Below are 14,472 nucleotides of genomic sequence, written 5' to 3' on the forward strand. Positions count from 1 at the left end.
GTACTGCTAAAGAAAACATGGGAATGTATGGAAAAGCCTAAGTTACAGTGGTCACCAATTCAAATGTGCATGGAGAATCAAAAAAATATTGTTCCAATGGGCCTCCCGCATTGAATAACTGTAGATATTAAAGGTGAAAGAGCAGTGGAAAATTTCAAATTTGTTGAGATGGTCAATGATAGTAATCCATACCTAGTGTTTCTCGGGATTGATTGGGCCTTTGACATGAACAAAATCATTAATTTAAAGAAGAGGAGCACGATATTTGAAAAGAATGAGCTTCAATTGATTGTCCCGTTGGATCCAGTTGAAGGTGCGTGATACACAGAACCAAACCATGATTACTATGAAGATGAATACATTCAGCACATATGTTGAGTTCCAAAACTGCCTTTCCCTTAAGCAACTTTCTCATCCATATTTCTTTTCTTTTCCATGAAAAATGCATCCTTAATCATCAAAAGCCATTACACATTGCCTCAAGGAGTATATTTCGATGATTTAAAAGTTATACTGTTATGTCTGCTATTTGAATAGGTTTTTTTCCTTCAGCTACGAAATGCAACAACATTCCATAGCTAATCGGCTATTCCACAGCCATCTCCACGCTTTTGCAGGTTACACATGTCAAGAGAGGAAAAGGACCACATGGGTAGTTTGGAAACATCTGAGCATGGATCGTATCCTATCCTTCTGGCGTAGATCGACAAGGAGGACTCCTGTCAAAGGGAAGTCAACTATAGAAACCTATGGCAATCAGGACACTGTTTTGCACACGTTTCTCAATGATGGGATCCGAAGCAGTCTCCTGAGGCCACAGACTTCATATGCCACCTATGCAAATGGAATCTAACAAGCCACTACCATAGATTTATGTTTCCAAGCAACCAGGGACAAGAATTCTGCATACTGGCCTGTCTACGTGTTTTGTTGTAGCTGATTTCTCTCTTAAAAATAGTTGTATATTTCTCTATAAATACCAGCATGTAGAACGCAAAAAAATTTCAAGTTTTTGCTTATGTAATAGTTCAGATTTCCACTTTGTAGTTTGAAGAACTCAGTTCTTTGTTTTAATATAAAGACTCTATTTTCAATGGATACCTAAAGCATTGTTGGTGTACTGATTGAGTGCTTATAATCTGAGACCTTTGCAGAGGGCCCCTGCGTGGTCAAGGGTACATTTTATTTTTGTTTTGTCTTTCATAGTTCAATTGTAAATTCACTGTGTTTTTTCCATAATGTTTATAATCGTTTTCTAACTCTATTTATAATGAAACTTGTGTCATCTTTTCACTAACTCAGAGTAGTTTTATTTCAGCACAAAATAGTTCTTTGGTTTTCACTACTTTCTAGTTTCTTACCAGTAGCTTTACGTTGACGTCAGTAGCATAAATTGGTTCATTTCATTTGATGTTCAATAGTTTTTAGATTTTGAATTAATTTGTTCAATGCCATTTTCTTATTAGTCTAAGTAACTCATGTTATGAATGAATATTTCCAAAAGCCCTTTTAGTTGATGGTTAATCTTAAAACTAAGTGGTGAAATGTTTCATTTGTGAATGAGTCTTTCTCTGCATTTTCATGTTTACTTTTCTTAGAATAATGAAGAATGAAATCTCTCAAAATGCTATCACAAGGAGGTAGTTCTCCCTAAATTGTGTAGCAGAGTGACAAAAAAATACTTCATTTAGCTTTGCTTTCATAATAGAATAGTTGCAACTTCGTTTTCAATTATGGTTTTTCACTTAGTTTAGCTGCAATTCCATTTTCAGTTGTTCATTAAGTTTTGATTCTGCAATAGATTAGACAGTAGCAGTAATCTTACTTTCAATATTTCATTTTTGATTTATCATAGATAGTTGCAATCTCATTTTCTCATTTAAAGCTTTGGTTTTGTAATTGAGTAGATAGTAGTTTTAAGTCCTTCTAGTTCATGTTTTGGAAACAATCATAAAAGCAAGAAGAGAAGCTATGTTTTCATTTTCTTGGTTAAAACTTTATTTCCAAATCTGGCTTAAAGAACTTTTAGCTCTCATTTCATTTCTCTAGATTCTTAGCAGTAGTAGATTAAGATTTTGTAGATTACATTGCAGAACATTAGGAATCAAAAGAACAAAACCCCAAAACAAACATAAAACTCAAAAATAGTGAGGTAAGAGGGTCATCTAGCACATATAGTGCACTACACTTCATTAGTTTACGATACCGGATTGATAATTTATGTAGCAATTTAGGACACTAAATTGACTAAAAATTTTGGTGTCATTGCCAGGGAAGTGTAACTAGGTAGCCTTATCTCTTACACTCATAAAAAAAAAACAACAAAAACATCAAAACAAAACGATGACATGCATAGAGAAAGAGACTCTAGGGGTAGATTTATAGCTAGGGGCAGAAGTTTGATTTCCACAACTCCACCTACTCCACCAAGAGTTAGAAAAGATACACATCCATCCCAGACTCACACTCCCAGCCTTAGGATTCCTAGAATTCAAGGGGCAACAACTCAGTTGGAAGATTCTCCTACTTCATCCACTAAAACAGACCTAGGAGAGAAGACCTTTTTCACTTCTACAGGGGAGCCTATTGTAGTTGAGGAAGTAGGAATACCCAGTGAAGAAGAAGAAGAAGAAACTCTCTCCCATAATCCAGTAATAGAAGAACCAGAGGACTCTAAAGAAACTATAATGGCATATGAAGAACAAGATGGAGAATTCTCACTGTTTGGAGGAGGGGGTAGAGGGAGAGGTAGAGGAAACAATGGAGGAGGTAGAGGTAACATTGGAGAAGGTAGAGGTAATAATGGAGGAGGCAAAGGAAATGAGGAAATAGATAACTCATTTGGATTCCCTATAGTAGATGAGGAAACACATACCATAATGAAAAACATCTCACCATCTGTCCTCCCAAACTGTTATGGGTTGAGAAGTGAGGACCCTAAAACATTTTTGTTTGAGTTTGCAGTCTTGTGCAGAAGCTATGACTATCTAGAATACTCTCAAAAACTCAAATTGTTCCCTTCAACACTAAAAGGGGCTGCTTTGAAATGGTTTATGGGGTTAGTCACTAAATCCATTAGAACTTGGAATGACATGAAACAGGCATTTTTGGATAGATACTTGGATTATTGTATGCCTACTAATCATAAGGATGAGGTGTTGAAAATGATGCAAAAGGAAGATGAAAACTTAGAGGATTTGCTTGAGAGATTCAACTATAATTTGAAAAGAGCAAAAATGAACAATTTAGATGAAGAAACTTTGTAAGCTCTTTTGTTAAAGGCCATTAGAGATGAATGGATAGATATCCTTAACATGATGGGAAAGGAAGACATCTCTCAACTTCCATTGAATGACATAGCAGAACTATATGTTCAACTCTCAATAGGGAAATCTAAAACCGAGAAAGGACTAAGAGATCCTTCTCTTGTTAGAGCAAAAAAATCTGAAACCAGATCTGTAAGTAGGGCAGAAATTGGCAATATGCATGATGAGTTTAAAACTGATATTTTAGGGAGCCTTAGTGAGCAGCTGGACACCCTAAAAATCCAAAACAAGTAGAAAACAAAGGTTGATACTTTAGCCAACTTTTTTACAAAATGCAGAAAGAAACATGCTCTAAGGGAATGCCCTTTAGATGCAAAAATTGTAGAAACTTGTATGATTTGTTCATAAAGTCATGAGAACAAGGGTTTTCCTTCAATCCCAGGTCTTAAGGCTACCTTTCAAGAAGAAACAGTCCCAAATTCTGTAGAACCTCCGTGTTTTGTTGCAAGAAGACCTTGGTAGGGGCAACAAAATCAAGGATTTAACAATCCAATGTATTTTCATCCCCCATCAAATTGGAATTCTTGGCAGCAACCTTGGCCTCAACCTCAAGCTCAGTACCAATCTCAACCATGGGCATAAGGGGTACAAAATCCTTATGGGAGATTTGCTCAATATTATCAATATCCTCCATCTTATCATAGTTATCCTCCCCCACAAAATCAGTAGCAAAATTAGCAACCACAACTTCCAAATCAAAGCCCTCACCTTTCATTGCCATTTCCACAATGACCTCCACAACAAAGTCAAAATCCTCAACTCTTACTTCCATTTCAACAAAAACCAAATCAACTACCAGCCCAACCATTTCCAAACCCCAATAATAAAAACCCTCAAAATTCTTACATGGTAGAAGGACAAAAATTTCCTACTTAAATGATTGCTCCTCTAGATCTTAATGATGTTCAACTTAGACTTGGTAGGATATTAAAAAAGGAAAAACCTTCTATAGTCATTCAAGAACAAGATGCTTCTGAGGAGGATTCTATAAAAGTCAATAAAATTTTTGAGGGAACATCCCTCCAAAACCAAAATATTGAAAAAGGAAAACAAAAAGAGTCAATAAACACAACTCCTATCATTGCACAACCAACATCTACTTCTACACCTCCTTTTCTTGAGAGATTACAAATTGATAAAGGAGTAGAAAAACAAATCTTGTTGCCCAATTATTACTTCCTAGATGAATTGAAGAATGTTTGTATCAAGATTCCTTTGTTACAAGCTATTAGAGAAACTCCAATTCTAGCTAAGACAATAAAGGAGTTGAGCATCAAAAGACCAGGAAGAAAACCAAGAGAAACAAAAAGAATTCACCTGGTAGGAAAGATAGAAGATATCATGATGGGGAAGATTGCCATGCAGAAATATATGGATCCAGGAAGTCCAATTGTCAGGACATATATAAATGGGATTGAAATTCCAAATACATCGGTTGACTTAGGGGCAACAATAAACATTATGAGTAGACAAACTATGGAACATCTTAAACTTCCTAATCTTCTTTACACACCTAATTTACTGCAACTTGCAGATAGATAAGTAATCAAACCAGATGGTGTGCTAGAATATATTTCAGTCTCCTTAGATTCTTGGGCATATCCTGTTGATTTCATGACTTTAACTCCCAAGAATAATTTAGGAGGACATCCACTCATATTAGGAATACCTTGGCTAGCCACAGCTGATGCTTTTATTAGTTATAGATCTGGTGACATGTACATTTCTGATGGTAATTCAACAAAGAAATTCACTTTGTATCCTCCAGCAAAAGTAGTCACAGAAATATATGACAAGGAATGGATCGATGATGATGATGTTATTCAGCCTATCTTTACTATATCAGAAATTAGTGAAGATAGTCAAATTTTGAACACATTGGAAAATTTTGAAACATCTTCGAAATACAATTATACACAATTTTAGGAAAGATCTAATGTTGAATACTTGTAATCTAGGCAGATGTCTCTATATTCGATGGAAGAGTTTGTTAGCTCTACAATTGAAATTTTTCCAGGTAGGACATTGAACATAAACAAAAACTTGGAGAAGCTACAACAAGAAGAGCTAACCAAAATATTACAAAAGCATTCTGTTGCATTTGCATGGGAGTATACTAACATGAAAGGTATTGATCCGAAGACTTGTATCCATCATATCTATATTGATGAAAATAGTAGACCAATCAGACAACCTCAAAGAAGAATGAATCCAAATCTTAGGGAGATTGTGAAAGAAGAGCTCCAAAAATTACTCAATGTAAATTTAATTTACCCAATTTTAGTTAGCCAATGGGTTTCTCCTTTGGTAATTGTGCCTAAAATGAATTGGAAATGGAGGGTGTGCATTGACTACAGAGAATTGAATAAAGCAGCCTTGAAATATCACTTTCCTTTGCCCTTTATAGATCAGGTATTAGATACATTAGGAGGTAAAAGGTATTTCTCATTCTTGGATGGTTTTAGTGGTTATAATCAAATTCTAGTACCACTTGAGGATCATGATAAAACCACATTTACTTGTCCATGGGGAACTTTTGCCTACCAAGTACTTCCTTTTGGGTTATGCAATGCACCAGCAACATTCTAAAGAGCAGTACTAGGAATTTTTTCTGATCTAATACATGATTGTGTAGAGGTATATGTGGATGACTTTACAGTCTATGGTAACACATTTGAAGAAGCTTTGGAAAATTTGGAAAAAGTCCTTAAAAGATGTAAAGAAACAAACCTTTCACTAAGCCATGAAAAATGATTTCTGATGTTTACAGAAGGTATTGTTTTAGGACATCACATTTCAGGAGATGGGATCAACGTGGACAAATCAAAAGTGAAAGTCATCTCTAAGTTACCAATTCCAAATTGCCAAAAATATGTTAGAAGTTTTCTAGGATGTACAGGATATTATAGAAGGTTTATAGAAAAATTTACTAAAGTAGCATCTCCACTCTTCAAATTGCTTAAAAAATATTGTGAATTCAAGTGGAATCCTGATTGCCAATTAGAATTTGAAACCTTGAGAGAAAAAATATCTGAAGCACCTATCTTGAGAGGACCAAATTGGAAATTTCCTTTCCATATTTCTACAGATGCTTCAGATACAGCTCTAGGAGCTATGTTGGGACAAAAAGATTTGATTCCTTATGCCATTTAATACACAAGTAAAAATTTGACTCCCACTAAGTTGAATTATATTGTGACTAAGAAAGAATTCTTAGTTGTTGTTCATGTAATTAACAAGTTTAGACACTACATAACAAGCTATAAAAATTTTGTTCATACAGATCACTCTGCAATTAGATATTTGATGAATAAACCTATTACTAATGGCAGAGTTACAAGATGGATTTTACTTTTGCAAGAATTCAACATTACTGTGCTAGATAGACCTGGAAAAAAAACACAGTTGCTGATTTCTTGTCCAGGATTCAGAATATCAAAGAAAACTCTCCGGTTGAGGACGCGTTTCCTGATGAATATATATTTGCAGTAACTACTCAAACTCCTTGTTTTGCAGATGTTGCTAACTACTTGGTTACAAGGAAGTTACCTTCACATTTATTTCCTAGAGAGAAAAGAAAGATTATTCAAGATAGTGCAAGATATTCATGGATCACTAACGAACTGTATAAAACAAGGCTAGATCTTATGATCAGAAGGTGTGTCAAGGAAGATGAAATGCCTGATATTCTCAAAGCATGTCATGACGAGCCGTGTGGTGGACACTTTGCTGACAAGAGGACAACCTATAAAGTCTTTTCTTTATTATATTATTGGCCATCCATCTTCAAAGATGCTAAAGAATATGTCAGAAGGTGCGACGGCTGCCAAAGGGTAGGAAAACCTGCTCCCTCAAATGAAATTCCATTACAACCTCAGGTACTTATCGAACCCTTTGAAAAATGGGCTTTAGACTTTGTTGGACCTGTTAGTCCTCCCTCCAGGCAGAAAAAGTATTATTGGTATGCACTGATTATGTCACCAAATGGGTAGAAGCCAAAGCATTACTTTTTGCAAACAAAAAATCTGTAGTTTGTTTTCTTTTTGAGGATATTTTTACTTTCTTTGGTGTTCCAAGAGAAATTATGAGAGATCAAGGAGCTCAATTCACATCCAACATGATGGAGAGGCTTATGGAAGAGTACAAGATCAAGCATAGGAAATCCACTCCCTATCATTCACAAGAAAATGGTCAACTGGAGTCTACAAATAAAGTGATTGAAGGAATCCTCACCAAAACTGTGCATCTACATAGAAGAGATTGGGCAGAAAGGCTTCCTAAAGCCTTGTGGGCCTATAGAACTACATGGAGGAACACAATAGGGCATACACCCTATGAACTTGTTTATGGAAAGCAAGTCCTGTTCCCCATAGAGTTCCAAGTCAAAACATTCAAGATGGTAGTCCAGTTGGGGATGGATTTATCAGAAGCTCAAAAGCATAGACTAGAGCAGTCGAATGAACTTGATGAAATCAGACAAGAGGCTATTCGAAGAATTGGTCTAGTTCAGCAATAGAGGGCTAATTGGCATGACAAATACATCAAGGACAAAAGGTTTCAAGAGGGAGATTGGGAACTGTTATTTGATTCAAAGCTTAAGGATTTTCAAGGGAAGTTTCAAAATCATTGGCTTGGGCCATATGAGATTGAAAACGTTTTCAGTAATGGAGCAGTAAGAATCATAACAATAGATGAGAATCAAACTCCTCTCCTTGTGAATGGTCGTAGGTTGAAAATTTATCAAAAACTAATCTCAAACGAGGAGTTCATTAAGATCTTTCAAAATAATTATAAAATGAAGTTGGTCAAGAAGAATCCTTCTTCTCCACCAACTTAGTCTTTGTTCTTTTCATTATATATATATATATTGTATAAGGTTGAAAACTAATCACTGATTGACATGCTTATACAGAAAATACAGGGTGAAAATTAGAAGACTTTGACACCCTATATTTTCCAAAAAAATGGTGACTCATTATGTATTCTGCAAAACTCATTGTTTTATTTCATTTCATTTTGTTTTACTTCTACAAGTTTCACTTCACTCCACTACCATATTCCACCAATAAATTATTCTTCTCCAGATTTTCTTCCAGCTCCATTTTTCATTTTCCATTTTGTCATATTTTCATCCACACAGTCATCTCCATTTCATTCATTCATAAAGTCACATTTTATTCTCTGTTTTACATTCCGTAGCTATTCTCACATTTCGTAGTTGTTCTAGTTCTGTAGCTAATCCTGTTCTGCAGCCAATCTCACTCTGCAGTAACAGTTTGATTATTAGTACAAGAATAAAGAGGCCAGTTCATAATAAATTTCATATGCAGGTAATGGAGGAGAAAACAACTTTTCAAGCCATATCAACTTCTAAGCACCTGAAGAAGAAAACAAAAAAAGATTAGCAAGCGAAAGGTATGGTCCTAGAGGTAAGAACAAAAACTTATTTCAAATAGAAATACAAAACATAAGTTGTATAACTTGTATAATCACACTACTCCTTGATTTATCATTATGAGATTTGATTTCCGTGATGATTCCACCACACGTTCCGACTTTAATTCCTAATGGTCTAATGATGCAATCTCCATTTTTGACTCGTACTTAACTGTACTTCTCCAACACACCTATTAAATGGTTAGATTCATGACATAACCCATTTGAATATGACTCTTCAAAACCCTATTGTTGATTTATTACACCAAGTTCTCTCTTATACCTTCGCAGCCTTCTCGTGCATACAAACACGTTGTTACATTGAGCACACAATCATTTTGTTTTCGTATTCTCTGTGTATAGCAGTCACTCTATTTTTCACACAATTTATGTGTGCAACCACGCCATTTCATATATCTTCTACGCACTCTATTTCTACATATTTCATGCATACAACTTCTCTGTTTCATATACCGTGTATGTACAAACATTTTATCTCCTACTCATAGTCGTTCTCCTTCCACATACTTTGTCATTTCATCCCCATATTCATAACTATTTTTGCTTCCATATACCATTTGTTCCATTGCTGTATACACAGTCTTCTTCACGCGGTCACTTCATTTCCCAGATAGTGAAGGGAAATTCGAAGAAAAGCAGAGAACAGGAGTGATGGGTCTCATTGTCAGAACAGAACGTGTAGGATTGAAGTACATGGAAGGTTATCCTCATTTGAAAGGAATGTTGAAGAAATCTGGTTGGCTAAGTTTCATTGAAAAATTCAATGGTCACCATAAAGAAATCACCAAGTCATTTGCCAGATCGTTTGATGGGATGGACATGGAGATTGGTGATATAAAGTTTATAGTGACCGAGTCTTTTATTGCTGAAGAAATTGAGCTACCAAGAGTAGGAGAGAGGTGGTTCAAGAATAAATAATTCCATGATGAAACATGGAAAGTCATTCTCCAAAATCCAAGTATGGGCACTTCAGTTTTTGGGAGAGGAATTCCAATCTCTACACTTAAGGGTAAATGGAGTAGCATGTTATTAATTTTACAAAAATTTCTTACATGCGAGGGAAGATTTGGTTCCATGTATGTATATCACATAGGATTGTTGATGAATTTTCTTGAAAACGGAACCATCAATCTCCCATTTTTCCTATTGAATAGTTTGAGGAGAATGGCCACTACTGTTCAGAAGAAAATGGAAGCCATAGAAGCCAATAATTATCATGATGGTCTAGTAAAAATTTTAGTTGAATATCACTTAAAGAGTGTAGGAGACACATGGGAGAACTTTTTTATCAGAAAATTTTTCCAAAATGCACCAGAATTGCCTAAGGGAAGTTCTATAAAAAGAAGTAGGAGAAGGAAAACTGGTCTCACCATTCAAAACACTTCTGAAACTTCAACACAGAAAAAAATTGAAGAAGAGCCCATCTCTGAAACATTAATAGAGATTAGAAAGTAGACAAAACGGAGGAGAAGCATGAAAGAAAAAGTTGAGGAAATCCATAAAAATACTCCTGAACCTTCATCAGAGGATGAACAATTACTTTATGAGAGATTAGTCAACATCAGGGATCAGTTCAAGAAAGAGAAGGAGAATGGGAAAAGAAGACAGGTTATAGAGGAAGAAATCATAGGCTCCCAAAGTTTGAGGAGAAGCTCTAGACTCAAGGGCAAAGTGAAGAAAGAAAAATCAAACGAGACCCAGTTCATAGATTTGGGAAAAGAAACTCCAACTTAGTCCCAAGACAATATCTCATTTGAGTAGAGCCCACAACACTCTCTTCAACAAAACTTTGAAAGTAGCCCAAAGATGTTGAAAAGTGTGCAACAAGAAATGCTTGTTTAGAGTGCAACAAGATGATGGAGCTTAGTGAAAAGAGTCGCCTTCACTAAGTGGGCCCGCAGGCTATTTTTGGCGCAAGTCTATTTTTAGACTATGTCTATTTTTAGACATATGGATCATGTCTATGGATTGCAGGTTGCTGTTTATGTATGATTGGTCAAGTTGGTAAAAATAGATGGACTTCTATTTTTGATGAAAGTGTGAGTGATCACAGTGTGAGTGATCAAAGTCTATTTTTAGACTGGCTGTCAAAAATAGAAAAGTCAAATATTATTGTCTCATAATAATATTTGGACTATAAACTTGATCTTATTCTCTTGGAGCACTTCAGGATGAGCTACGGATGTGGTACATGTAGATCCCAGAAGGAAATACGTGGTTACTTATGGGATGACTAATATTTTCATGCAAGACTTCAGTTAGAACTCAAGTGAGTTGAGTTTAGTGGATTGGAGGTGCAGTTGATGGAGTTGTGTTCAGTTTAGCTTTGTTAAACTGGTTGTATTTAGTCTAACTGATCAATAGACTAGAGATGAGTTGGGTGAATTAGTTATTAATTAATTCACAAGTTATTAACTCATAATACAACTATAGAATACATCAGTTAACTCAGTTGCATGTCAGTGCATGTTCAGTTCAACAGGGACAGGTGGTAGAGAATCAGATTGCTATTAGTTGTGACTATAGTTGTGCACCAGATCTTGCACAATCAAGGGATTGAGGATGCCAATGGGTTTGCTCACGTATTTTCCCAGTATTGTAGCCTTTGCTCACGTCCAACAAAGTGTGAGTGATTATTTTGAGGTGAAATACGAGTTTGGGAAGCCATTCTCATCAATTCTTGAGCAGGTATTGAGCTGGAGAAGCAAGCAAGCAGCAGGGGAGATTTGGAGATCAGATCTGAGCTGTATTGTGTGTAACAGGTGGAGATGGTACTAGATTGCTTGTGATAAGAATTGTACTTTGTAATGTTACATGATTCAATCAATATAATATACAGATAGTGTGGGGTTTTTAGCGAGATGCTTTCCCCGGGATACATACTGTGTTAATGAGTTTGATTGATGCTTCTATGTGCGCCTGTGAATGTTTCTGCTTTTGTAAATTGATGATCAACATAGAGGAGATTATGTATTATACATGTTCCGCTTATAATTGTATGATCAGGATAATCTCCATTGAATATGTATTAAATTATTCAAAATTTCTACAAAAGAGAGTCTCTCCAGGAATTGATCCAATCCAACAACAAATTTATGATTACATTGAGACACTGGAGCAAAAGAATACATCAGTGGATCAAGGAAATTCATCCAACCCTGGGCATTCAACCACATCACAAGAGACGTTGACTAGCTCACTTAAGTAGGAAATCTATGAGCTAGAGGTTCTTAATAGGCACATACAAAAGGGAAAATGAAGCCTTAAAAGATAAAAACAAGTTGGATAATATTATCCATGATAACACTATGCTTCATTTGGGTCTATGGCACAAGAAGAACAGACAACTAAAAAGCAAAAACAAGAAGCTAAACAAGGCTCTTATTAACCTCAAGTATAGATTTCTCATGAAGAAGCCTAGAATGGTAGTTGCAACAAAGAAAATCAAGAAGAGTAGGAAGAGGGAGTTCACAATTTTGATTGCATGGGGACATGAAATAGTCTCGTAGTGGGGGTATGTTGATTTCCAAAACTGCCTTTCCCTTAAGCAACTTTCTCATCCTTCTTTCTTTGCTTTTCCATGAAAAATGCATCCTTAATCATCAAAAACCATTACACATTTCCTCAAGGAGTATATTTCAGTGATTTACAAGTTATATTGTTATGTTTGCTATTTGAATAGGTTTTATTCTTTCAAATATGGAATGCAGCCACATTCCGTAGCTAATCGACTGTTCCACAGCCATCTCCACACTTTTGTAGGTTACAGGTGTCAAGATAGGGAAAGAAACACATGGGTAGTTTGGAAAACATCAGAGCATGGATCATATCCTATCCATCAGACCTAGATCGATGAGGAGGACTCCAGTCAAAGGGAAGTCTCCTAAGGCCATAGACTTCATATGCCACCTGCGCAAATAGAATCTAACAAGCCATTACCATAGATTTATGTTTCCAAGCAACCAGGGACAAGAATTATGCATACTGGGTTGTCTACATGTTTTGTTGTAGCTGATTTCTCTCTTCAAAATAGTTGTATATTTTTTCTATAAATACTAGCATGTAGAACACAGAAAAAGTTCAAGTTTTTTGCTTATGTAATAGTTCAAATTTCCGCTTTGTGGTTTGAAGAACTCAGTTCTCTGTTTTAATATAAAGACTCTATTTTCAATGGATACCTGTAGCGTTGTTGGTGTATTGATTGATTGCTAATAATCTATGACCTTTGCAGAGGGCCCCTACATGCTCAAGGGTACATTTTATTTCTTTTTTTCTTTCATAGTTCAATTGTAAATTCACTGTCTTTTTTCCATAATGTTTATAATCGTTTTCTAACTTTGTTTATAATGCATCTTGTGTCACATTTTCACTAACTTAGAGTAGTTTTATTTTAGCACAGAATAGTTCTTTGGTTTTCACTACTTTCTAGTTTCTTACCAGTAGCTTTAAGTTGATGTCAGTAGCATAAATTGGTTCATTTCATTTGTTGTTCATTAGCTTTTAGATTTTGAATTAAGAATTTCAATGCCATTTTCTTATTAGTTTAAGTAACTCATGTTATGAATGAAAATTTCAAAAATCCCTTTCAGTTGATGGTTAACCTTAAAACTAAGTGGTGAAATGTTTCATTTGTGAATGAGTCTTTCTCTGCCTTTTCATGTCTACTTTTCTTAGAATAATGAAGAATGAAATCTCTCAAAATGCTATCACAAGGAGGTAGTTCTCCCTAAATTGTGTAGCAGAGTGACAAAAAAAATACTTCATTTAGCTTTGCTTTCATAATAGAATAGTTGCAACTTCGTTTTCAATTATGGTTTTTCACTTAGTTTAGCTACAAGTCCATTTTCAGTTGTTCATTAAGTTTTGATTCTGCAATACATTAGAGAGTAGCAGTAATCTTACTTTCAGTATTTCATTTTTGACTTATCATAGATAGATGCAATCTCATTTTCTCATTTAAAGCTTTGGTTTTGTAATTGAGTAGATAGTAGTTTTAAGTCCTTCTAGTTCATGTTTTGGAAACAATCATAAAAGCAAGAAGAGAAGCGTTGTTTTGATTTTCTTGGTTAAAAATTTATTTCCAAATCTGGCTTAAAGAACTTTTAGCTCTCATTTCATTTCTTTAGATCTTAGCAGCAGTAGATTAAGATTTTGTAGATTACATTGCAGAGCATTAGGAATCAAAAGAACAAAACCCCAAAACAAACATAAAACTCAAAAATAGTGAGGTAAGAGGGTCATCTAGCACATATAGTGCACTACACTTCATTAGTTTACGATAACCGGATTGATAATTTATGTAGCAATTTAGGACACTAAATTGGCTAAACAACATATATAAGTTAACTGCGCAGACTGAAGATTGGATCAATCCTAGTGTGGATGGAAGGATCAGCTGGGAGAACGACAATTCCTGCCAGTCAGATTTAAATGAAGAGATAGAAAATTATCGGAATTGATTGCATGAGGTCTCTATGCTGTGATGTAATATTCTTACAAAGTCACTGCGCTATATATCTACTCAGGTACGTAAGTTACCCTATTATGAAGGCTTGGATGATATAAGTATGATTCTTGACCATTTTGAAAGGTACATACAAAAAGAACATCGGTTCTAGGCCTTAGATATACTATTAAGAACTGTGCCTGCAAGGTGGTGGGGTACGCACAAGGATAATTTTACCGACTG

The sequence above is a fragment of the Pinus tabuliformis genome, chromosome 4_2 (genome assembly GCF_031772625.1).
Source record: "Pinus tabuliformis cultivar Carrire ecotype Pingquan chromosome 4_2, CPIR1, whole genome shotgun sequence".
Taxonomy (NCBI): domain Eukaryota; kingdom Viridiplantae; phylum Streptophyta; class Pinopsida; order Pinales; family Pinaceae; genus Pinus; species Pinus tabuliformis.